This window comes from Budorcas taxicolor, chromosome 14, assembly GCF_023091745.1.
Source record: "Budorcas taxicolor isolate Tak-1 chromosome 14, Takin1.1, whole genome shotgun sequence".
Taxonomy (NCBI): Eukaryota; Metazoa; Chordata; class Mammalia; order Artiodactyla; family Bovidae; genus Budorcas; species Budorcas taxicolor.
In genome coordinates, this window is record NC_068923.1 from 66,472,696 (window position 1) to 66,498,275 (window position 25,580).

Consider the following 25,580-nt stretch of genomic DNA (forward strand, 5'->3'; position numbering starts at 1 on the left):
CACATAAAATACACAAAAATATGGATTGCCACTTTTGAAATCTTGAAAAAAATAAACAATTTATGTCCATCAAAATTATCCCTAAGAAATGAACATTCCTCAGAAGAAACTTCTGGGCCCACAAGTTTTAACCAAACATCTAAAGAAAGCTAACATCATATTTACACATTATTTTAAAAAAAAATGGAAAAAGAATACTTCCCACTTCATTTTATGAGTCTGTTATTACCCTAATACCAAAACTAGGCAATCAGTACAAGAAAAGAAAAAAAAAAAAAAAACCTCTCCAAGCCCATATTGCTCATTAACTCCCATGCAAAATGCATTAAAAATATTAGTAAATTAAATTTAGCAATGTATAAAAGGAATTTATGTATGAAGGCTAAATCAGGTTCTACATTTGTTGTTGTTGTTCTCTGTAAACAGATACTTCTTACTTCTTCGTTTCTAATTTGGATGTCTTTTATTTCTATCTCTTGTCTAATTGTTTGGATTAGGATTTCTAGTATGTTAAACAGAAGTGTCAAGGGTGGGCACTGGATCTTGGAGGAGAAGTTTTCAGTTCCCTACCCCCACGCCTGGAAATGAATTCACAGGTTCACAACCAACTAATCTTCAGCAAGTTTGCTAATAATATACAATGGAAAAAGGATAAAATCTCTTAGACAAATTGTGTTAGGAAAACTGGATGTTCACATGCAGAACAATGAAACTGAACCCTTATCTCACACCATATACACACACAAAAAACAATCCTTCAAATGATTAAAGTTAGACAAAATCCCTGAATCCATAAATTTACCAAAAGAACACATGGAGAATATTTTTTCTTTTTCACACTGGTTTTAGCAACTATATTTTGGATATGATACCAAAAGAACAGGCCACCAAATTAAAAATAATAAAGTCTGATAGCATCAAACTATTAATAAAAAGCTTCCATAGAGCAAAAGAAACAATCAACAGAGTAAAAAGGCAATTTACTAAATGGGAGAAAACATTTCAAACCCTGTATATGATAATTTCCAGAATATATAAGGAACTCATACAACTCAATACTGAGAAAACACACTGATCAAACAGTGGGCAAATGATTTGAATAGATATTTCTCCAAAGAAGATATACAAATGGTGGCCAATAGGCATATCAAAGATTCTCTACCTTGTTAATCATCATTGAAATGCAAATCAAAATAACAGTGAGATATCACCTCACACCTGTTAGGACAGCTATTAAAAAGTCAAAAGACAATAAGTTTCAGCAAATTTGTGGAGCAATTGAAACATTTCTACATTATTGGTAGGAAAATAAAACAGTAAGTATCAGTATGGAAAACAGTTTTGAGGCTCCTCAAAAATTTAAAGATAGAACTGCTATGTACTCCCACTCCTGGGTATCATCCAAAAGAACTAAAATCAGGATCTCAAAGAGATAGCTGCAATCTCATGTTGCTGGTATGAAATTTCACAATAACCAAGATATGGATACCAAGCAAATGTTCATCAACAGATGGATAAATAAAATGTGCTATAGGAGAATTTCTTGGTGGACCAGTGGTTAAGACTCCATGCTTCCACTGTAGAAAGTCCAGGTTCGATTCCTGGTCGGGGAACTAGAATCCTGCAAGCGGTGTGGTACAGCCAAAAAAAAAAAAAAAAAAGAAAGAAGAAGAAAACATAGTATATAGTAACATTATTCAGCCTTTAAAAAGAAGAAAATTCTGCAGTTTACAGCAATATGGATGAACTTTGAAGACCTGTATTAATTGAAACAAGTCAAAGGGAAAATACAACTATATAAGGCATTTAAAATAGTCAATGATAAAGAATTAGACAATAGAATAGCTGTTACACTGGATGAAGAAAGGGGTACATGGAGAGCTGTTGTTCAATATAGCTAGAGTTATACAAGCTGAGTAAGTTCCAGAAATCTACTATACAAAGTGTCTGTAGTTAACAATAAGGAATTCTGTACTTAAATCCAGTGAAAAAAGACAGTAAAAAAAGGTCACATCCTCTATGCATCCGTTTTTATAATCTTTGCAAAATGATGAAATTACAGAGATAGAGAACAGATTCAGTTCAGTTCGATTGCTCAGTCAAGTCTGACTCTTTGTGAACTCATGGACTGCAGCACACCAGGCCTGCCTGTCCAACACCAACTGCTGGAGTTTACTCAAATTTATGTCCATTGAGTTGGTGATGCCATTCAACCATCTCATCCTGTCATTCCTTTCTCCTGCCTTCAATCTTTCCCAATATCAGGGTCTTTTCAAATGAGTCAATTCTTCACATCAGGTGGCCAAAGTATTGGAGTTTCAGCTTCAGCATCAGTCCTTCCAATGAATATTCAGGACTGATTTGCTTTATGATGGACTGATTGGATCTGCTTGCAGTCCAAGGGACTTTCAAGAGTCTTCTCCAACACCACAGTTAAAAAACATCAATTTTTTTGGTGCTCACCTTTCTTTATAGTCCAACCCTCACACCCATACATGACTACTGGAAAAAACATAGCTTTGACTAGATGGACTTTTGTTGGCAAAGTAATGTCTCTGTTTTTTTAATATGCTATCTAGTTTAGTCATAATTTTCTTCCAAGGAGCAAATGTCTTTTAATTTCATGGCTTCAGTCACCATCTGCAGTGATTTTGGAGCCCAAAAATACAAAGTCTCTCACTGTTTCCACTGTTTCCCCATCTATTTGCCATGAAGTGATGGATGCTGAGTTTTAAGCCAACTTTTTCTCTCTCCTCTTTCACTTTCATCAAGGGGCTCTTTAGTTCTTCACTTTCTGCCATAAGGGTGGTATCATGTGCATATTTGAGGTTATTGATATTTCTCCTGCCTATCTTGATTCCAGCTTGTGCTTCATCCAGCCCAGCATTTCTCATGATGTACTCTGCATATAAGTTGAACAAGCAGGGTGACAATATACAGCCTTGACATACTCCTTTCCCAATTTGGAACCAGTCTGTTGTTCCATGTCCAGTTCTCACTGTTGCTTCCTGACCTGCATACAGATTTCTCAGAAAGGAGGTCAGGTGGTGTGTATATTCCCATCTCTTGAAAGAGTTTTCCACAGTTTATTGTGATCCACACAGTCAACGGCTTTGGCATAGTGAATAAAGAAGCATTAGATGTTTTTCTGGAATTCTCGTGCTTTTTTGATGGTCAAAGGATGTTGGCAATTTGATCTCTGTTTCCTCTGCCTTTTCTAAATCCAACTTGAACACCTTGAAGTTCATGGTTCATGTAATATTGAGCATGGCTTGGAGAATTTTGAGCATTACTTTGCTAGCATGTGAGATGGGTGCAATTGTGTGGTAGTTTGAGCATTCTTTGGGATTTGAATGAAAACTGACCTTTTCCAGTTTTGAGATTAGAGTTTGCCAAAGACTAGGTAAGGGGTAAGAAGGTTGGCTATAAAAGTGGATAATGAAAAATCCTTGTCTTGAAACTATTTTGAATGGGTTGGTGGTCAACTTTATATGTCAACCCATTCAAAATAGTTTCAAGGATTTTTCATTATCCACATATATATATATATATATATATATATATATATATGATAAAATTACATAGAACTAAATACATACAGACACACACACACACAAATGGATGCATTTAAAATGGTGATCCGAGTAAGTGCTGTTGATTATATCAATGTAAGTTTCTTTGTGTTGATATTGTACTATAGTTAAGCATGAAGTTGACTTTAGAAAAACTGGGTAGATAAATGGTACATGAAATTACTTCATATTATTTCTTACAGTGGCATTCCAATCTATAATAATCTCAAAACAAAAATGGTAAAGGACCTCCTGGTAGCAACAAGTGCACTCAAAGACCAGATTTTGGTCTCTAATGACACTTTAGGGCTGGAGCAGAGAAAATACAGAATTATCCTGGACCATATTGTAGTGCCAGAAATTAAGAAAAGGCATGAAAAAGACACAGGAAACAATATGATTTCCATTTGTTGAAAAAAATTAGCTAAAAAGTAAATATTATATATATAATTTATAATATAAATTTGTATTATTTATTTATAAAATACATACACTTAAACCATTAGTGTAAAATAAACATCCATATTTATATAAATAAATAATTGAATAAATAAATGAAGAAGGAAAAAACTCTGTCTTGTGAAATGAATTACAGTGCTTTCTTTACATACTAACTCCCTCCAGGCATGGAGTTTGATTCTCACATACCCTCCCTTCTCCGAACAGGAGAAAGAGTTCCCCTCAGTAACTTGCTTCCCAAAAATAGAATACGAAAAGGAAAAAATAAACACAATTCTATATTATAGATACCCACTAAATACCACCTTATCCTGGTGATTAATGCCTTCACCATATATCTAACCCAAAGTTAACATCACCACTGCTAAGTCATACTGATAGCATTCATTTTTAATATAATGTTATGAGGAAACCCAGGGTCAGAACTAACCATAAGAAAAATATTAGAAAATCCCAAGTTGAGCAAGATTTTCAAAATATCTAGTTAATGCTCCTCAAAACCATCCAGATCATGAAAAACAAGGAGAATCTGAGAAACTGCCTCGGATACTAAAGATACATGGTTTCAAATGTAACATATATTGAATAAGATCCTAGAAGAGAAAAAGATAATAAGTGAAAACGAATGAAATCTGAATAAAATATGGAAATTTAGGTACCATTGTAGGTTTCTTGTTGTTGTTATTGTTGTCATTCACTCACTATGTCATGGCCAACTCTTTGCGACCCCATGGACTGCAGCATGCCAGGCTTCCCTGTTTTTCACCATCTCGCAGAGTTTGCTCAAGCTTATGTCTATTGAGTCGGTGATGCTAGCAAATCATCTCATCCTCTGCTGCCCCCTTCTCCTGCTCCCAGTCTTTTCCTGCATCAGGATCTTTTCCAAGGAGTTGGCTCTTTGCATCAGGTGGTCAAAGTATTGGAGCTTCAGTTTCAGCATCAGTCCTTCCAATGAATATTCAGGGTTGATTTCCTTTAGGATTGACTGGTTTGATCATCTTGATCTCTAACTGACTCTCAAGAGTCTTCTCCAGCACCAGAATTCTGTTCGGCACTCAGTCTTTTTATGGTCTAACTCTCACATCCATTCATAGCTACTGGAAAAAACCATAGTTTTGACTATACAGATCTTTGTCAGCAAAGTGATGTCTCTGCTTTTTAATACACTATCCAGATTTGTCATAGCTTTGTCTTTTGGACATGTCTTTCCAAGGAACAAGCATCCATTCTATATACTCTAACTATAGGGTAAACTGAGTGAAAAGCATATAGAATATTTCTCTACTATCTTTGCAACTTTTTTCTATAAAGTTATTCTAAAAACTCTTGTTAAAAACTAAATATAATTAAAAATCCAGTTTCTCAATGACACTATTCTCATTTCAATTACTCAATAGTCACATGTGGCTACTATACTGTACAGCAGAGATACAGAATATTTCCAACCTGATATTAGTACACTTAGCATAATATCTCTTCCCTGTCCAATTTTCCCCCAAAGGTTCACTTACACAAGGTGAGCTTTTACTCCAATTGAGATCAAAAAACAATTTTGACTAATCACTAATCAACAGAGACTAATCACACATAAACATGTGGTCAACAGTGGGATAAACCCATAATCTAAGTCTGAAGGCAAGGCATCTAACACCTAATCTTCAACTGTAATGTTTGATGCCCCTATTAACCCCTCCTAGGATTGCACTAGGAGAAGGCAATGGCACCCCACTCCAGTACTCTTGCCTGGAAAATCCTATGGATGGAGGAGCCTGGTAGGCTGCAGTCCATGGGGTCGCTAAGAGTCGGACACAACTGAGCGACTTCACTTTCACCTTTCACTTTCAGGCATTGCAGAAGGAAATGGCAACCCACTCCAGTGTTCTTGCCTGGAGAATCCCAGGGACGGGGGAGCCTGGTGGGCTGCTGTCTATGGGGTCGCACAGAGTCAGACACGACTGAAGTGACTTAGCAGCAGCAGCAGAATTGCACTAAGCCTCATCTATTTAACCTTCATAGGATCACAGAGAATACAGGCAGCATAGGGAGCCTGGTAGACCTGCAGAAAAGTGAAATGGCTTTCCCTGCCACAAGCTTCCTCAACCAACCTTGGACAATAGTTCCTATGGTTGAATTTGGCTCAAAATTCTGAAATATATTTACTGAGCAGCATACCCCCCCAACACTTGCCCTTAAAAATCACACTAACTACAACTTCCCAATGCCACATAGAAACTTTCATAACAGTCCCCTGGTAAGACCAAAGGTTTCTGAGGCAACATGAAAAGCATAAGTGTGGGACACCACACAATAAGGAAAGGAAACAGAAATAGCCATGTCCAAGGAATTATCCACACAAAATAGTGTGCAAAACAAAACAGAACCAAGGAGTTGTTACATAAATGGACTAAAAATGGCATCCGTATATTGGCCCCTTTGTTGGTTCATAGGAGGTTAAGATAATAAGCTCAAAAGCAACCAGCACAAAACTCAAATTCTTGAACATCTAACTACTTGAAATATAGCCCAGTCAGGTATACAGCACTTAGAGTCTGCCTTCTTTCCATATCACATGAAACTTCACCCAACATCTGTTAGTCATACAAGGACAGACCATTTAGCTATAGAAAACCATAAATTGTTACTGTCCTTCAGAGCCCTCTGATTCAGAGGATCCCCCCATTGCTGTAGAGTGACATCATCTGGACAGGGAAGTTCCCTCTCCCCTGGGAGTTTCCTTCTATTTCCATTTCTTAGCAATGGCCCTGAAACTGCTGTCTCTGGAAGTCTTCTGCTATAAATGCACATCTCCCTCAGGCAGTCCTGTCCAAGTGGCCACCCAATAAACCTTGGGCAATATTGTGTAATATTGCCTTTTAATGGCCATTTCTTTTCCTTGATCAGCCCTGAAATCCTTGATATCTCCTCTTTGCTTTCAGCCATCACTTCATACCTCTATCATGAAGACAATCTCTATATTCTTGCACTTTTCTAAGCAGTAGACTACTGTTTCTTGTTTCTTCATAACTGTTACCTTTGTAGGAAGGGACATACTTTATTATTTAAACAAAATATTATACAGAAAAACAGGGCCTATAAGTATAAATGAATTTGTAAAGTACCAGATATTTGTTGAATACTTAATCTGTAGCATCAAAAGTCAGTTGTTTACTTGTCATACTAGTAAGTAAGGATGGCAGAATGGCAGAGTAAGATCTATGTAAAAATTTACTATTTCCATTGGGAAAGCATTTTCGTATTATTATTATTTTGGTAAAATGTATGGAAGTGATTCCTAGAAATCTATCATCTTCTATATAATCTCCATTTTCCTCAACAGTCATTGCTATTTAGCATTTTAAACAATGTGATTCTCAGTGGGCCCTGGGGCTGTTGTATCTTTTTTTAAGACTATAGGGTATCAGAGTTTCAAGATAGCATTATTAGAATAAAACCTTATATTCATATCAAGCATTTCAAAAAATCACTGTTGTATAACAGCTTGAAAACTCTGGGCTTTGTTAAGTAGATAGCATCACAGCTTGTCAGAATCATCAGCCACCAACTGGGATTGTGATATAAGGGTTTAAAGAAGCATTGCTACTTTCCAGTAGAAGGAATTAATATTTAAAATGGTAGTTTTCACCTTTTTTTATATTTATCTGAATTGAGTTAGTTGATTGTTTAACTCTGGGCAAACCCTTTCATAAGCTGCTGTGAATTTAATCATTGTATTCCTTTCCCAAATGCTAGCCTTTAAAAAATAGTTTCCACTTAACATATTTTTTTCAGTGTAAGCATTTGGAACTAAAGAACAGTTATAGTCATTCTGTTTCAAACTTTAAAAAATTAATTTAAATAGTAACAAAGGACATTTTCCCATCTCTTCCTATTTTATCCTTTGTAGTCTCAATGTCAGGTAATTGTATCAGGCAAAATGACAAAACTTATTTAATAAATTGCACATGCCATTCTATAACTAAATCTAAAGTGAATGGCATATTATTTGTCACTTTATGTGAATAACCAATGCTTTTATTCTGCAATGTATTCATTCAGTCAAAACATTCAAATGAGGGAAACAATTTAAATATGACACTTTTCATGTGCTTTATCACTATAATAATTACTTTTAAATTGTTCAAATGAGATAATTTGTGGTATAAAAATTGTAAAATTTACTTTCTTAAGTACAAATATATTCTTTGACCTAAGATTTAAATACTCAGTTGTATAACTTGTATATGTTTTTTGACTTGGGCAATGCTATAGGTGCTATAGCCCTAGTTAAATTGCTCAGTAATGTCTGCCTCTTTGAGGCCCCATGTACTGCAGCATGCCAGGCTTCCCTGTCCATCACCAATTCCCAGAGTTTACTCAAACTCATGTCCATTGAGTCGGTGATGCCATCAAACCATCTCATCCTCTGTCGTCCCCTTCTCCTCCCACAATCAATCCTTCCCAGCATCAAGGTCTTTTCCAAAGAGCCATTTCTTCACATCAGGTGGCCAAAGTACTGGAGTTTCATCTTGAGCATCAGTCCTTCCAATGAATATTTAGACTGATTTCCTTGAGGATGGACTGGTTGGATCTCCTTGCAGTCCAAGGGACTCTCAAGAGTCTTCTCCAACACCACAGTTCAAAAGCATCAATTCTTTGGCACTCAGCTTCTTTATAGTCCAACTCTCACACCCATACATAACTACTGGAAAAACCATGGTTTGACTAGATAGACCTTGTTGGCAAAGTAATGTCTCTGCTTTTTAATAAGCTGTCTAGGTTGGTCATAGCTTTCTTCCAACGAGCAAGTGTCTTTTAATTTCATGGCTGCAGTTACTGTCTGCAGTGATTTTAGAGCCCCCCAAAATAAAACCACTCACTGTTTTCATTGGTTCCCCATCTATTTGCCATGATGTGATAGGACCAGATGCCATGATCTTAGTTTTCTAAATGTTAAGTTTTAAGCCAACATAGCCTTAAGGCCTTAACAGTTCTGGTATCTGGTATCCAGGACAACTTCCAGGTTTCCCTTGTGGCTCAGCTGGTAAAGAATCCATCTGCAATGTGGGAGACCTGGGTTTGATCCCTAGATTGGGAAGATCCCCTGGAGAAGGGAAAGGCTACCCACTTCAGTATTCTGGCCTAGAGAATTGCACAGACTGTATAGTCCATGGGGTCGCAAAGTGTGGGACAGGCTTTTGTTTCACTTTCAGGACAACTTCCAGTTGCCACTATGCATCCCTCTTCCTTGAGGGCTTTTCCAGGGAAGGCTACTAGATGCCATCAGAGCAGAGAATTCCCAACTGGGAGTCTTAAATATTCTGTACCAACTTCCCATCTTTTGGATACAATAACAAATGTGTGTTCTGCACTATTTCTCATGCTGTTACTGGCTTGATAACATTTTGGGGCTTCTTTCCTTTTCCTATTTCCATTTTCCACTGTCCTACCAGTGTGTCTGCATCTCTCAAATAAACTACTTATATTTGAATTCTTATGTCATGGTTGTTTAAAGCATTCATCACTACTTTGGTAGTGTTCTCTCCCTCCCATCAACAAATTGTCAATTTCCATTTGTTTATTCTCAGTATACATGAATTTTTCTATTCTTATAATAACCCAAAATAGCTCCCCCACCTATTTCTTTTTAAACATCATATTCCCCTCCATATTTCCCCATTTCTCTGCTCATCTTCAGTAAACACTTCTTGATATTAATAGCATTTCTTATAAATGAGCACCTCCCCACAGCTTATTTAGTTTTCAGCCCATTCCAATGCAGCAAAAGCCTCTTACTCCTCCAGATTAGGAAACATGTCCTTGCCAAAGTAATTTTATTTTTAAATCTGATAAGTAGGTCTCTGTCTTCATCTATCTCAATATCTCAGGAGAATCTGGTACTGTTGAACATACCCTACTTCCTACATATATCCTGATACACGCATTGCACAAGCCATAAATGTCCCTTTAAGTTTTATTTTCCAATATTTGTAAATGGAGAAACGATTTACCCAGACTCTGAAAACAAATACTCATGAGATATGATCTGCCTTCTCTACATATTCCAAATAGTTGATGTATTTTAAAAAAACAAAAGTAAAAACAAACCAACAAAAACACGTTTCTTTATAGCATTTCTTTTCTCCACGTTCTCTAGGTTTTCAGCATATTCCCAGCTTCACTATGAAATTCTGGACTAGTTCACCATCATCCTAAGCCTGAATAGTAAAATAAATTTCCATTTGGTATCTGATTCTATGCTTACTGCCTCTCCCTAGTTTATTCTTCACATAGGAACCTGAATGACTTTTTTTTTGTTAATATAAACCTAGTGCTGTAAGGATTACAATTTCAATTTGTTCCTATAGCCTAAAAGTCCAACAGAATCTGGCTTTGCATTAGCTTTCAAATATCATTTCCTAACATTTGCTTTTTTGTATAAGCTTCTGCAACACAATCAGAGTAGAATCAGATATTTTGAAACTATGTTAAAGAGGATAAAATATCAAAAACAAATTATATATGAAAGTGATACTATTTAGAATGAGCAAAGAAATCATAAGAAGTACGCATTTTTGAAAACATGCATTCTAAGAACATCATAACACAGAGAAAAACAACACAATATTATATTATTATTAACTTCTTGAACTACTTTAGAGTTTTTTCCTCTGTGTTTGCTGAATATTCTAATTGTCTTTTCATATCCAGAATAATTTTGTAATGTAGTTTTCTAAAGATATAGTAGAAAGATAATTCAGTCTCATTTCATAATTGGAATTTGTTTATTATGTATTTTTGATGGGTAACCATAAAATTTACATATGGAAGTACTCTGGTTTGTGTGACTGTCAAACACATAGATTCTGACCATTTTAGTTTTAGGTTTTGCCAATCAAATAAGAAAAATGAATAGATTCTGTGTTTATAATTTTATATACCACAGTATCAATTCCTGATAGGTAAGAACTTCTATTTCAACTAGGCATCAATGAAAACTAAATCTTTCATATTATGACAGGTAAATTTTTCTACAAACTATCTCCTGTTTGTGTTCATTTCAAGTTTTGTTCCTCCTCTTTTGTACTCCATCTGTCCAGTATGTGGCATCAATGTGCACATCCTTTTTAAGATCATAGTTAGGATGTATCCATAGAATGGATGAAGGAGATTCCTAGAAGCCATTTCCATGCAAGAATGGTTAGGAATAATTTAACTGCATACTGAAGAGATTGCTTATATATATGTGTGCGTGTATATATATATATATATATGAACATACATACACACACACACACACACGTATGTTGTTGTTTAGGTGCTAACTTGTGTATACCATCTTGTGACCCCATGGACTATAGCCCACCAGGATCCTCTGTCCATGGAATTTCCTAGGAAAGAAGACTGGAATGGGTTGTCATTTCCTTCTCTAGAGGATCTTCCTGACTCAGGGATCCAACCAATTTCTCCTGCACTACAGGAAGATTCTTTACCACTGAGCCACAAGGGAAGCCCTATACATATAAAACATATATTATATAAATAACAGATTTCATTCTCATTTATACATAATTGAAATAGAAATTCTCACCCATCAAATATTGATATTGTGGTGTGTGTATGTATACGTATACATACTGCTAAATTCAAATCAAATGTATCACCAATTAAACATAGATCCAGAGAATGAATAAATGAGTGAATGAACAATACTTGTCTCCTTCACAGCTCTGGACATTTACTTTAGAAAGTAATTAAAATATAGCTCTTAGAATATACTCAACATGAATTTGAATCGCTGCTCTGCTGCTTATTAATCCTTCTTATTCTCAGTTGGATTAAATAGAAAACAAATTATAAGACAGAATTATCTAATATGATTGATCATATTATGTGTAAATGGTCCAACTTTCTAATTAGAGATTATCAGATTTGATAAAATAGCAAGGACAATAAAGAACTCAAAGTCATAAATAGTTTAAAAAAATGAAAACTCACAGGTATAGGTAAAGATTTCAATAGTTCAGCTTAGTGATAAACATGTTTTGGCTTAGCCACTGTCACGTCTGATGCTTTGCGATCCCATGGACTATACCCACCAGGCTCTTCTGTCCATAGGGATTTTCCAGGCAAGAATACAGGAGTGGGCTGCCATGACCTCCTCCAAGATATCTTCCCAACCCATGGATTAAATCCAGGTCTCGCACATTGCAGGTGGATTATTTATCATCTGAGCCACCAGGGAAAACCAAGAACACTACAGTGGGTAGGCTATCCCTTCTCCAGGGGAACTTCCTGACCCAGGAATCAAACCAGGGTCTCCTGCATTGCAGGGGGATTCTTTTTTAAATAACCGATAAACCAAGGAGGCAAGAAAACAATGATGACATAGATAAGTTAAATAAAAGAAATGTAAAAAAGCAAAATGGCTGTCTGAGGAGGGCTTACAAATAGATGTGAAAAGAAGAGAAGCAAAAAGCAAAGGAGAAAAGGAAAGATATAAGCATCTGAATGCAGAGTTCCAAAGAATAGCAAGGAGAGATAAGAAAGCCTTCCCTAGTGATCAATGCAAAGAAATAGAGGAAAACAACAGAATGGGAAAGACTAGAGATCTCTTCAAGAAAATCAGAGATACTAAGGGAATGTTTCATGCAAAGATGGGCTCGATAAAGGACAGAAATGGTATGGACCTAACAGAAGCAGAAGATATTAAGAAGAGGTGGCAAGAATACACAGAAGAACTGTACAAAAAAGATCTTCACGACCCAGGTAAGCATGATGGTATGATCCCTCACCTAGAGCCTGACATCCTGGAATGTGAAGTCCAGTGGGCCTTAGAAAGCATCACTACAAACAAAGCTAGTGGAGGTGATGGAATTTCAGTGGAGGTATTTCAAATCCTGAAAGATATTGCTGTGAAAGTGCTGCACTCAATATGCCAGCAAATTGGGAAAACTCAGCAGTGGCCACAGGACTGGAAAAGGTCAGTTTTCATTCCAATCCCAAAGAAAGGCAATGTCAAAGAATGCTTAAACTACCATACAATTGCACTCATCTCACACGCTAGTAAAGTAATGCTCAAAATTCTCCAAGCCAGGCTTCAGCAATACGTGAACCATGAACTTCCAGATATGTTCAAGCTGGTTTTAGAAAAGGCAGAGGAATCAGAGATCACATTGCCAACATCTGCTGGATCATGGAAAAAACAAGAGAGTTCCAGAAAAACATCTATTTCTGCTTTATTGACTATGCCACAGCCTTTGACTGTGTGGATCACAATAAACTGTGGAAAACTCTTTCAAGAGATGGGAATACCAGACCACCTGACCTGCCTCTTGAGAAACCTATATGCAGGGCAGGAAGCAATGTTTAGAACTGGACATGGAACAACAGGCTGGTTCCAAATAGGAAAAGGAGTACATCAAGGCTGTATATTGTCACCCTGCTTATTTAACTTATATGCAGAGTACATCATGAGAAACGCTGGGTTGGAAGAAGCACAAGCTGGAATCAAGATTGCTGGGAGAAATATCAATAACCTCAGATATGCAGATGACACCACCCTTATGGCAGAAAGTGAAGAGGCACTAAAAAGCCTCTTGATGAAAGTGAAAGAGGAGAGTGAAAAAGTTGGCTTAAAGCTCAACATTCAGAAAACGAAGATCATGGCATCTGGTTCTATCATTTCATGGCAAATAGATGAGGAAACAGTGGAAACAGTGCCAGACTTTATTTTTCTGGGCTCCAAAATCACTGCAGATGGTGATTGCAGCCATGAAATTAAAAGATGCTTACTCCTTGGAAGGAAAGTTATGACCAACCTAGACAGCACATTAAAAAGCAGAGACATTACTTTGCAACAAAGATCCATGTAGTCAAGGCTATGTTTTTTCCAGTGGTCATGTATGAATGTGAGAGTTGGACTGTGAAGAAAGCTGAGAGCTGAAAAATTGATGCTTTTGAACTGTGGTGTTGGAGAAGACTCTTGAGAGTCCCCTGGACTGGAAGGATAATGCAATGGGATATTCAGTCCAGTTCAGTTCAGTTCAGTCGCTCGGTCGTGTCTGACTCTTAGTCATAAAAAGGGCCACATTTGAGTCAGTTTTAATGAGGTGGATGATCCTAGAGACTATTGTACAGAGTGAAGTAATCAGAAAAAGAAAAACAAATATTGTATACTAATGCATATATATGGAATCTAGAAAGATGGTACTGATGAAATTTTTCGTAGGGCAGCAATGGAGAAACAGACAAAGAGAACAGACGAATGGACATGGTGGGGAGGAGGAAGGAGAGAGGGTGGAATCTATGAAGACAGTAACATGGAAACTTACATTAAAATAAGTAAATAAGTAAAATAGATAGCCAATGATAACTTGCTATATGACTCAGGGAACTCAAACCAGGCTCTGTAACAACCTAGAGGGGTGAGATGAGAAGGGAGTTGGGAGGGAGTTTCAAAAGGGAGGGGACATATGTATACCTATGGCTGATTCATGTTGATGTCTGGCAGAAACCAACACTATTGTGTAAAGCAATTATCCCCCAATTAAAAGATAAATAAATTTAATTTTTTTTTAAGTTCTTCACATAAGGCGGAAAATGTAATTAGGTGAGGGGATGGCTGTTAACTAAACTTATTGTGTTAATCATTTTGCAGTTCAGGAACATTTCAAATCTTTATACTGTAAACATGCAATTAATTTAATATTCTAAGTTAATTATATATCAATAAAACTATGAAAAAGTGAGTTAAAAAAAAAGAGGTGCCAATTACCATGAATGGTCAGCTATTTAGAAAGAGAATGTGAGTTATTAAGCTTCTTGTTATCTTTTACTTTTTAAAGAATAGACAATATTCTTGAAACAATACTGAACAATATTTTATATTTATGTACATATTTATAATTTTGGTGCATTTTTTTAAAATTTTGAATATCCAGAGTTCCTTTAGTTGGACTTTTCCAGAATTCATAACTATAAACCTCAGTTTACTTGTTGGTATGACATTCATGATGTATAATCATTTTTTTAAGGGCCTCAGAAATATACAAGTCTGCAGATGTGTACAATAATTTGGAATATTCGCTTTAAGTCATAAGAGGTAAATATAATTTAAATATGCTATTTTGAATCCATTTGCATAATAATAATATGTATCATTACAAGATACACTTAAAAGCTTAGTGCCTGGTCTCTTTAAAAGACATTCAATATACATAAATATGCATATAGCATTTCTACTGTGCTTTCAATTAGCAAAATATTTTGAGCTACTCTCAGTCAATATTTGGGAAAATTTTAACAGTTTAACTTTTAACTTTTAGATGACTGAACAATTACAAATATTTTTACAAATCTTGGATGTATATTTTATAGTATAATTAGCAATGAAAGTATTAACAATTTAGTAAACATGTTGAATAAGTACAAAATAATAAAGCAAAAAAATGCACATGCAAAAAAGTCGCCAAAATAGCTTAGCTTATGATTAAATTAACTTCTTTCCACTTGTGGAGACAGCAATTTTTGTGAATGGTCAGCTATCGGTAAAGAAAATGGGAGATAATAAATTTGACTATCTTTCAATTTTTCAAGTATCTCTCAAAATAAGTGGTAAAAGAACAATGTAACTAGTAACTGCTTAACAATAAACAGTAAAATAATGTTATTAACAATAGTCAATTTTGAGTACTTCCTATGATGAACATTGTTGAAGAAGAACTCTGTTGTTATTGTTGTTTAGTTGCTAAGTTGGGTCCGACTATAGCCTGTCAGTCTCCTCTGTCCATGGGATTTCTCAGGCAAGAATAATGAAGTAGGTTGCTGTTTCCTTCTCCAGGGGATCTTCCCCACCCTGGGATTGAACCCACGTCTCCTGCATTGGCAGGTGGATTCTTTACCACAGAGCCACCTGGGAAGCCCCACCAAGAACTTTACAGGACTTTAATTTTACACTGCTCTTCTGAAGAAGATGCTATTAATAACTCTAAGATCATGGCATCTGGTCCCATCACTTCATGGGAAATAGATGGGGAAACAGTGGAAACAGTGGCAGACTTTATTTTGGGGGGCTCCAAAATCACTGCAGATGGTGATTGCAGCCATGAAATTAAAAGACGCTTTACTCCTTGGACGGAAAGTTATGACCAACCTAGACAGCATGTTCAAAAGCAGAGACATTACTTTTCTAATCAAGGCCATGGTTTTTCCAGTGGTCATGTATGGATGTGAGTTGGACTGTGAAGAAAGCTGACTGCCGAAGAGTAGATGCCTTTGAACTGTGGTGTTGGAGAAGACTCTTGAGAGTCCCTTGGACTGCAAGGAGATCCAATCAGTCCATCCTAAAGGAGATCAGTCCTGGGTGTTCATTGGAAGGACTGATGCTAAAGCTGAAACTCCAATACTTTGGCCACCTCATGTGAAGAGTTGATTTATTGGAAAAGATTCTGATGCTGGGAGGGATTGGGGACAGGAGGAGAAGGGGACGACAGAGGATAAGATAGCTGGGTGACATCACTGACTTGATGGACATGAGTTTGGTTAAACTCCAGGAGTTGGTGATGGACAGGGAGGCCTGGCATGCTGCAATTCATGGGGTCACAAAGAGTCAGACACGACTGAGCAACTGAACTGAATATATGTATGAGAAATTGAGTTTCAGAGAAGGAATAGTATATGATTCCAGGCTAGAAAGTGAAGAAGCAAGAGAAACCTGTGCCCCACAATGAAGCCCTAGCACAGCCAAAATAAAAAAGAAAAAAAGAAAGAAAAAGAAAGTGAAGAAGTCACAGTTTGAACATAGGCAAATGGGATACAAATCCCACATTCTTAATTATCATGCTTCTATCTATGTGACATAAGAATAGCAAATAAAATAAGTTTACTTTCTTTACAGTCCAGCTTTGCTGGTCTGCTTTCATAATGCTAGTATTTTAATGAGAAGAGTTTTAACCTGAAAGCAGTGCCAAGTGCTCGATGACAGCAACATGCTGCTCAAACTATTATAGTTCTGCTCAGGCAATTCATCCTAAAGCACTACAGTGATTGTCACAATTTCATATAATTATCTGCCTTGGAAATGAAATGACTGGAAAAACACCCATCAAATGTCTTTTTTATTTTTTCTATGAGCTTAGGGCTTTCTGACAATAATTGTATATTTCAAACCTATAGCTCAAAATCCTAAGATACTGAAAAAGAATCTGAAAATTGACATTATGCGTTTTACCCTACAGCAGCATGCCTTACTATATAGATGACTTCATCTATTTCAAAATATACTCCAATTTAAATCTCCTTGTCCTTGTCAAATGCCTTCATATATAGCCACTATTCTTAAATTTAGAACTAAAATAAAGTTCTTTGCTTGTGGTATCCGTTGGGGGTAGTTCTGGAGAGTAAGGTAAAAGAAAAACTAAATATTCCTTGACCTTTCTCTATTCCAATTTTGAAACAACCTCCTCACAACAAATTCATATCACAGGTGTAAAATACTCTTTGTGAAAATTTCACTGACTGGCATGGAAGATAGTTTTAAGGAGTGAGGAATTACTGACACTTATAAAGCCACAAGTGAAAGTATTTTCTTACATATTTGAGGTATACATCCATGAAGACATCAGGGCATAAAGTAAAATACAATAAAAAACAGCTACAACAAAGTTGAATATTTTCTAATCTTTAAAAGTAACACATGCTATTTTTAAACACACAGAAAAAGATAGTTAAAAATATGAAAAGGTTTTTTAAAAAGCATGCAATTTAGAAGAAATAAGAAAAATATAATAGTCATACCAAATAATGCAAGGGACATATATATTTTTAAAAGCAGAGTATTTTTATAGCAGTTTTATGTTCATAGAAAAATTTAGGAAAAGTACAGAGGTCCCTATATATGCCTACTATACTTCCTCTCCCTACAGATGCATAGTCTCTCCTACAATCAACATCCCTCACAGAGTGATACACTTGCTATAATTAATGAACCTACATTGACACATTTATATTAGTGCTCATTCTTGATGTTTCATATTTCTATAGGTTTTGATAAATATATAAGGATATTTATCTACTATAAGAGAATCACACAGAGAAGTTCTATCACCCTAAAAATCCTCTATGCTGTATATATTCCTTGGCTATTCATTCTTTTCTATCCTTTAATCCCTGGCATCTAATGGTATTTTTACTATCGCTAGTTTGTCTTTTCTAGAATGTTATATAATTGGAATTACATGGGCTTCTATTACACAGTAATAGGCATTTAAGAGTTCTCCATGTCTTTTTGTGTCTTGATAACCCATTTCTTTTTAGCACTGAATACTATTTCACTGGGGGCTTCCCTGGTGGCTCAGAGGTAAAGAATCCACTTGCAATGCAGGAGACATGGGTTTGCTCCTTGGGTTGGGAAGATCCCCTGGAGAAGGAAATGGCAAACAATTCCAATATTCTTGCCTGGGAAACCCCATGAACACAGGAGCCTGGTGGGCTATAGTCCATGGGATCACAAAAGATTTGGACACAACTTAGCAACCAAACAACAATTATTACATTGTCTGGATGTATCACAGTTTACTTATTCATTCACCTACTTGAAGGACCTCATGGCTGCTTCCAAGTTTTGGCAGTTATGAATAAAGCTGCCATAAATGTTCACATACAAGTTTTGTGTGGACCTAAGTTTTCAATTCATTTGAGTAAATACCAATAAGCACAGCTGCTGGATTTGAGTATGGTTTGTATGGCAGCAGATGGTGACTGCAGCCATGAAATTAAAAGACGCATACTCCTTGGGAGAAAAGTTATGACCAACCTAGATAGCATATTGAAAAACAGAGACATTACTTTGCCAACAAAGGTCCGTCTAGTCAAGGTTGTGGTTTTTCCAGTGGTCATGTATGGATGTGAGAGTTGGACTGTGAAGAAGTCTGAGCGCCGAAGGATTGATGCTTTTGAACTCTGGTGTTGGAGAAGACTCTTGAGAGTCCCTTGGACTGCAAGGAGATCCAACCAGTCCATTCTGAAGGAGATCAGCCCTGGGATTTCTTTGGAGGGGATGATGCTGAAGCTGAAACTCCAGTACTTTGGCCACCTCATGCAAAGAGTTGACTCATTGACTCATTGATGCTGGGAGGGACTGGGGGCAGGAGAAGGGGACGACAGAGGATGAGATGGCTGGATGGCATCCCTGACTCAATGGACGTGAGTTTGAGTGAACTCTGGGAGTTGGTGATGGACAGGGAGGCCTGGTGTGCTGCGATTCATGGGGTCGCAAAGAGTTGGACACGACTGAGTGACTGAACTGAACTGTACGGCAGTAGAAAGTTTAGTTTTGTAAAAACTACCAAACTGTCTTTCAAAGTAACAAAGTAACATTTTGCATTCTTATCAGCAAAGAGCAAGTTCCTGCTGATCCACATGCTCACCAACATGTGGTACTGTTCATGTTTGGACTTCAGCCATTATAACAGATGTGCAATTATATCTCATTTTAATTGAGAATTCCCTAATGATGCATGATGCACAGTATTGTTTCATGTGTTTACTTGCCCTCTGGATATCTTATTTGGTGAGGTGACTGTTCACCTTCTTAACTCTTTCTACCCCAGTTTTGTGGGAACATAATTAACTTAAAGGTGTACAATACAAATGATTTGAGACATAGATATTGCAAAACGTTTATAAAAATAGGGCTAATTAACACATCCTTTACCTCAACTAATTACCATTTTGTTGTTTTTGCTGTTATGGTGAGAACATTAAAGCTCTAATCTGATAGCAACTTCAAGGTATACACTACAGTATTGTTAATTATAGTCACCATTCTGTATTCCCAGACCCCCAGAACTTACATTGTAACTAAAAGTTTGTAGCCTTCGAACAACATTTCCCATTTTCCCTACCTCTCAGGCTCTGGCAACCACCAATCTACTCTTTGTCTCTATGACATATATATATATTCTCTATCTATTCATTCTATTCATTCTCTATCTATATATATTCTCTATCTATTCATTCATCTATCCATTCATCCATAGATGGAAACTTAGGTTATTTCCATGTCTTGAATACTGTGAATAATAATGCTGAATGAATCTGAGAGTGTAGATATCCCTTCAAGGTAGTGATTTCATTTCGTTAGAATATATGGTCAGAAGTGAGATTCCTGGAGCATATGGTAATTTTATTTTTAATTTTTTAGAAACTTCCATACTGCCTTCCACTATGGCTGCACCAATGTACATTCCTACCAATAGTGTATCAGTATTCTTTCTTCTTCACATCTTGACCAGCATTTAGTACCTCTTGTCTTTTCTACACTAACCATTCTAACAGATTTGAGATAATATTTCACTGTGGTTTTGACTTGCCTGTATGACTTTCATGTCTTCTGTGGACAAATTTCTAATCAAGTTCTCTGTTCAGTTTTTAATCAGATTCTTTCTTTTTCTTTTTCTTTTTTTTTGCTATTGAGTTTTATGAGTTTCATATAAGTTCCAGATATTACCCTCTTACCAAATGTGGTTTGCAAATATTACTCCTACCTCAAAAGTTACTTTTTCATTTTAATGATTATTTCTTTTGTTGTGCAAAACTTTTAAGCTTGATATAGATGAACTTGCTTATTTTTTTGCTTTTGTTATTTTAAACAGGTTGTATGTTTTCTAGCATTTTTGAAAATTTTGTATATGTCCAGGTTTTTTGTCCATTAGACCATTCAGGTATGACCTAAATCAAATCCCTTACAACTATACAGTGGAAGTGATAAATAGATTCAAGGGATTAGATCTGACAGACAGAGTGCCTGAAGATCTATGGATGGAGGTTCATGACATTGTACAGCAGGCAGTGATCAAGATCATCCCCAACAAAAAGAAATGCAAAAAGGCAAAATGGTTGTCTGAAGAGGCTTTATAAACAGCTATGAAAAGAAGAGAAGCAAAAAGCAAAGGAGAAAAGGAAAGATATACCCATCTGAATGCAGGGTTCCAAAGAATAGCAAGGAGAGATAAGAAAGCCTTCTCAGTGATCAATGCAAAGAAATAGAGGAAAACAATAGAATGGGAAAGACAGAGATCTCGTCAAGAGAATGAGAGATATCAAGAAAATATTTCATACAAAGATGGGCACAATAAAGGGCAGGCATGGTATGGACCTAGTAGAAGCAGAAGATATTAAGAAGAGGTGACAAAAAATACTCAGAAGAACTATACAAAAAAGATCTTCATGACCCATATAATCACAACACAACAGTGTGATTGCCCAGCTAGAGCCAGACATCCTGGAATGCGGTCAAGTGGGCCTTAGGAAGCATCACAAAAAACAAAGCTTGTGGAGGTAATGGAATTCCAGTTGAACTATTTAAAATTCTGAAAGATGATGCTGTGAAAGTGCTGCAATCAATATGCCAGCAAATTGGGAAAACTCAGCAGTGGCCACAGGACTGGAAAAGGTCAATTTTCATTCCAATCCCAAAGAAAGGGAATGCCAAAGAATCTTCAAACTACCACACGATTGTACAGATCTCACACGCTAGTAAAGTAATGCACAAAATTCTCCAAACCAGGCTTCAACAGTATGTGAACCATGAACCTCCAGATGTTCAAGCTGGTTTTAGAAAAGGCAGAGGAACCAGAGATCAAATTGTAAACATCTACTTCTGCTTTACTGACTACACCAAAGCCTTTGACTGTGTGGATCACAACAAACTGTGGAAAAAATTCTTCAAGAGATGGAAATACCAGACCACCTGGCCGGCCTCCTGAGAAATCTGTATGCAGGTCGAAGAACAACAGTTAGAACTGGAAATGGAACAACAGACTGGTTCCAAATGGGAAAAGGAGTACGTCAAGGCTGTATATTGTCACCCTGCTTATTTAGCTTATATGCAGAGTACATCATGAGAAATGCTGGGCTGGATGAAGCACAAGCTGGATTCAAGATTTCTGGGAGAAATATCAATAATCTTAGATATGCAGATGATACCACCCATATGGCAGAAAGTGAAGAAGAGATAAAGAGCCTCTTGATGAAAGTGAAAGAGGAGAGTGAAATAGTTTGCTTAAAACTCAGCATTCAGGAAACTAAGATCATGGCATCTGGTCCCATCACTTCACAGCAAATAGACAGGGAAACATTGAAACATTGAGAAACTGTATTTTGGGGGGCTCCAAAATCACTGCAGATGGTGACTGCAGCCATGAAATTAAAAGACACTTGCTCCTTTTAGAAGTAAAGTTATGACCAACATAGACAACATATTAAAAAGCAGAGACATTACATTGCCAACAAAGGTCCATCTAGTCAAAGCTATGGTTTTTCCAGTAGTCATGGATGGATGTTAGAGTTGGATTATAAAGAAAGCTTAGTGATGAAGAATTGATGATTTTGAACTGTGCTGTTCGAGAAGAATCTTGAGAGTCCTTTGGATGGCAAGGAGATCCAACCAGTCCATCCTAAAGGAAATCAGTCTTGAGTATTCATTGGAAGGGCTGATGCTGAAGCTGAAACTCCAATACTTTGGCCACCTGATGTGAAGAACTGACTCACTGGAAAAGAACCTGATTCTGGAAAAGATCGAAGGCAGGAGGAGAAGGGGATGACAGAGGATGAGATGGTTGGATAGCATCACCAAGTCAATGGACATGAATTTGAGTAAACTCTGGGAGTTGGTGATGGACAGGGAGGCCCGGAGTATTGCAATCCATGTGATCGCAAATAGTCAGATGACTGAGCGACTGAACTGAACTGAAGTTTCATGTGCTTAGAATTTAATAATTATCATACTTAAAATGATAGAATTTTATTAAAGTGTACCCATCTCATGATCGGCAATTTAGAAAACTGCACTTTCTCTGCATGAATTGCCTGGCTAAGTGCAGTTGAAAAGATTGTTACTTGGAACTAGATTCCAGTGAATCCTTTCCAGTTCACTTCACTTCACATCACATCAATTAGGAAGTTTTGGTGCTACAAGAATATGATTTTTAATATAGAATTCTCATGTAACTGCCATATACTGGAAATGTTAGGTTATTTAATCTCAAATCACATATTCATTGAAATAGAAATGTAATTGACTTTTATTTTTAACCTTCATTTTGGAATTTGAACTGAAATCAATTATTCAATTAAAGTAACACTTTGTATCATGTATCAAAATTATTAAAACTTTACAGTGTGTTAACCAATAATTCTACTTCTAGAAATATATTTAGGAAATGAATTATGTAGTTAAGTATTTCTAGATGTTCACTCAGTTCAGTTCAGTTGCTCAGTTGTGTCCGACGCTTTGTGACCCCATGAATTGCAGGACGCCAGTCCTCCTTGTCCATCACCAACTCCTGGAGTTCACCCATACTCAAGTCCATTGAGTCGGTGAAGCCATCCAGCCATCTCATTCTTTGTTGTCCCCTTCTTCACTTGCCCCCAACCCCTCCCAGCAACAGAGTCTTTTCCAGTGAGTCAACTCTTTGCATCAGGTGGCCAAAGTATTGGAGTTTCAGCTTTAGCATCAGTCCTTCCAAAGAACACCCAGGACTGATCTCCTTTAGGATGGACTGCTTGGATCTCCTTGCAGTCCAAGCGAGATGGACTGCTTGGATCTCCTTGCAGTCCAAGCGACTCTCAGGAGTCTTCTCCAACACCACAGTTCAAAAGCATCAACTCTTCAGGGCTCAGCATTCTTCACAGTCCAACTCTCACACCCATACATGACCACAGGAAAAACCATAGCCTTGACTAGATGGACCTTTGTTGGCAAAGTAATGTCACTGCTTTTTAATATGCTATCTAGGTTGGTCATAACTTTTCTTCCAAAGATTAAGTGTCTTTTAATTTCATGGCTGCAATCACCATCTGCAGTGATTTTGGCGCCCAGAAAAATAAAGTCTGACATTGTTTCCACTGTTTCCCCATCTATTTGCCACGAAGTGATGGGACCAGATGCCATGATCTTCGTTTTCTGAATGTTGAGCTTTAAGCCAACTTTTTCACTCTCCTCTTTCACTTTCATCAAGAGGCTTTTTAGTGCCTCTTCACTTTCTGCCATAAGGGTGGTGTCATCTGCATATCTGAGGTTATTGATATTTCTCCTGGCAATCTTGATTCCAGCTTGTGCTTCTTCCAGGCCAGCATTTCTCATGATGTACCCTGCATATAAGTTAAATAAGCAGGGTGACAATATACAGCCTTGACGTACTCCTTTTCCTATTTAGAACCAGTCTGTTGTTCCATGTCCAGTTCTAACTGTTGCTTCCTGACCTGCATATAGGTTTCTCTAGAGGCAGGTCAGGTGGTCTGGTATTCCCATCTCTTTCAGAATTTTCCGCAGTTTATTGTGATCCACACAGTCAAAGGCTTTGGCATAGTCAATAAAGCAGAAATAGATGTTTTTCTGGAACTGTCTTCCTTTTTCCATGATCAAGCAGGTGTTGGCAATTTGATCTCTGGTTCCTCTGCCGTTTCAAACACCAGTTTGAACATCTGGAAGTTCACAGTTCACATATTGCTGAAGCCTGGCTTGCAGAATTTTGAACATTACTTTACTAGCGTGTGAGACGAGTGCAATTGTACTACTATTTATACTGATGAAGAATGGGAAATCTATATATTTAATATTAGTGGACTATTTAAATAAATATACAAATTGTAAGTATTATGCATTATTTGAGATGCTCTGGTGGCTCAGACAGCAAAGAGTATGCTTGCATGCAAGAGGCCCGGAGACCCGGTTCAATTCTTAGTCAGGAAGATCTCCTAGAGAAGGATATGACCACCCACTCCTGTATCCTTGCCTGGAGAATCCCATAGACAGAAGAGCCTGGAAAGCCCAGTCCACGGTTTTTCAAAGAGACAGGACTGAGCAACTAACACTTTCTTCCTTCTTTATACATCTTTTACCATTTTCTACTAAATCACATGTCCAGGGAAACATGATATATAAAGAAAAGTGCAAGTTAGTAATGCACACAATATGAATCCAAATTTGTTAAAATGAAAGGAGAAAGAGGAATAAAGAGAAAAAGGTAGAAGGTGGAGAAAAACTTCAAAATTGATCACATTTTGATCTTCTTGTTTTGTTCTCCTATATCACTCAAATGAATGATTGAGTGATTTAACTGAATGTTTTATTTAAATTTAGTTTTACTTTCATTGCTAGCTTATGGAAATATATCATCACTTTTTTTCTTAAACATTTTCATCTTGAATAGCAGTACAGAGTTCATATTCATGTAAAGATCATCTTAAGGACCATCTCAACTTTGATATATTCACTGATAATTTATCCTTACTTGATATGTCTCTTCATTCAATGTTCAGAGATATCAATCATTACCATCACAGTACATTAATTAACTCTAGAATATCATCTGTATTCTTTAGCTGGTTCACATCTACTTTGTAACCTCACCAAAACTTTCAACTCTTAGGGCTAAAGATATAGGACATAGTGAATAGTATAGTAATCAAGTGGTAGTGCCCTAATGACCAAAGTAATGAGGTATTATTGCAGAGTTTTTTTGATTAATCACCTGTTTCCTCTTTATT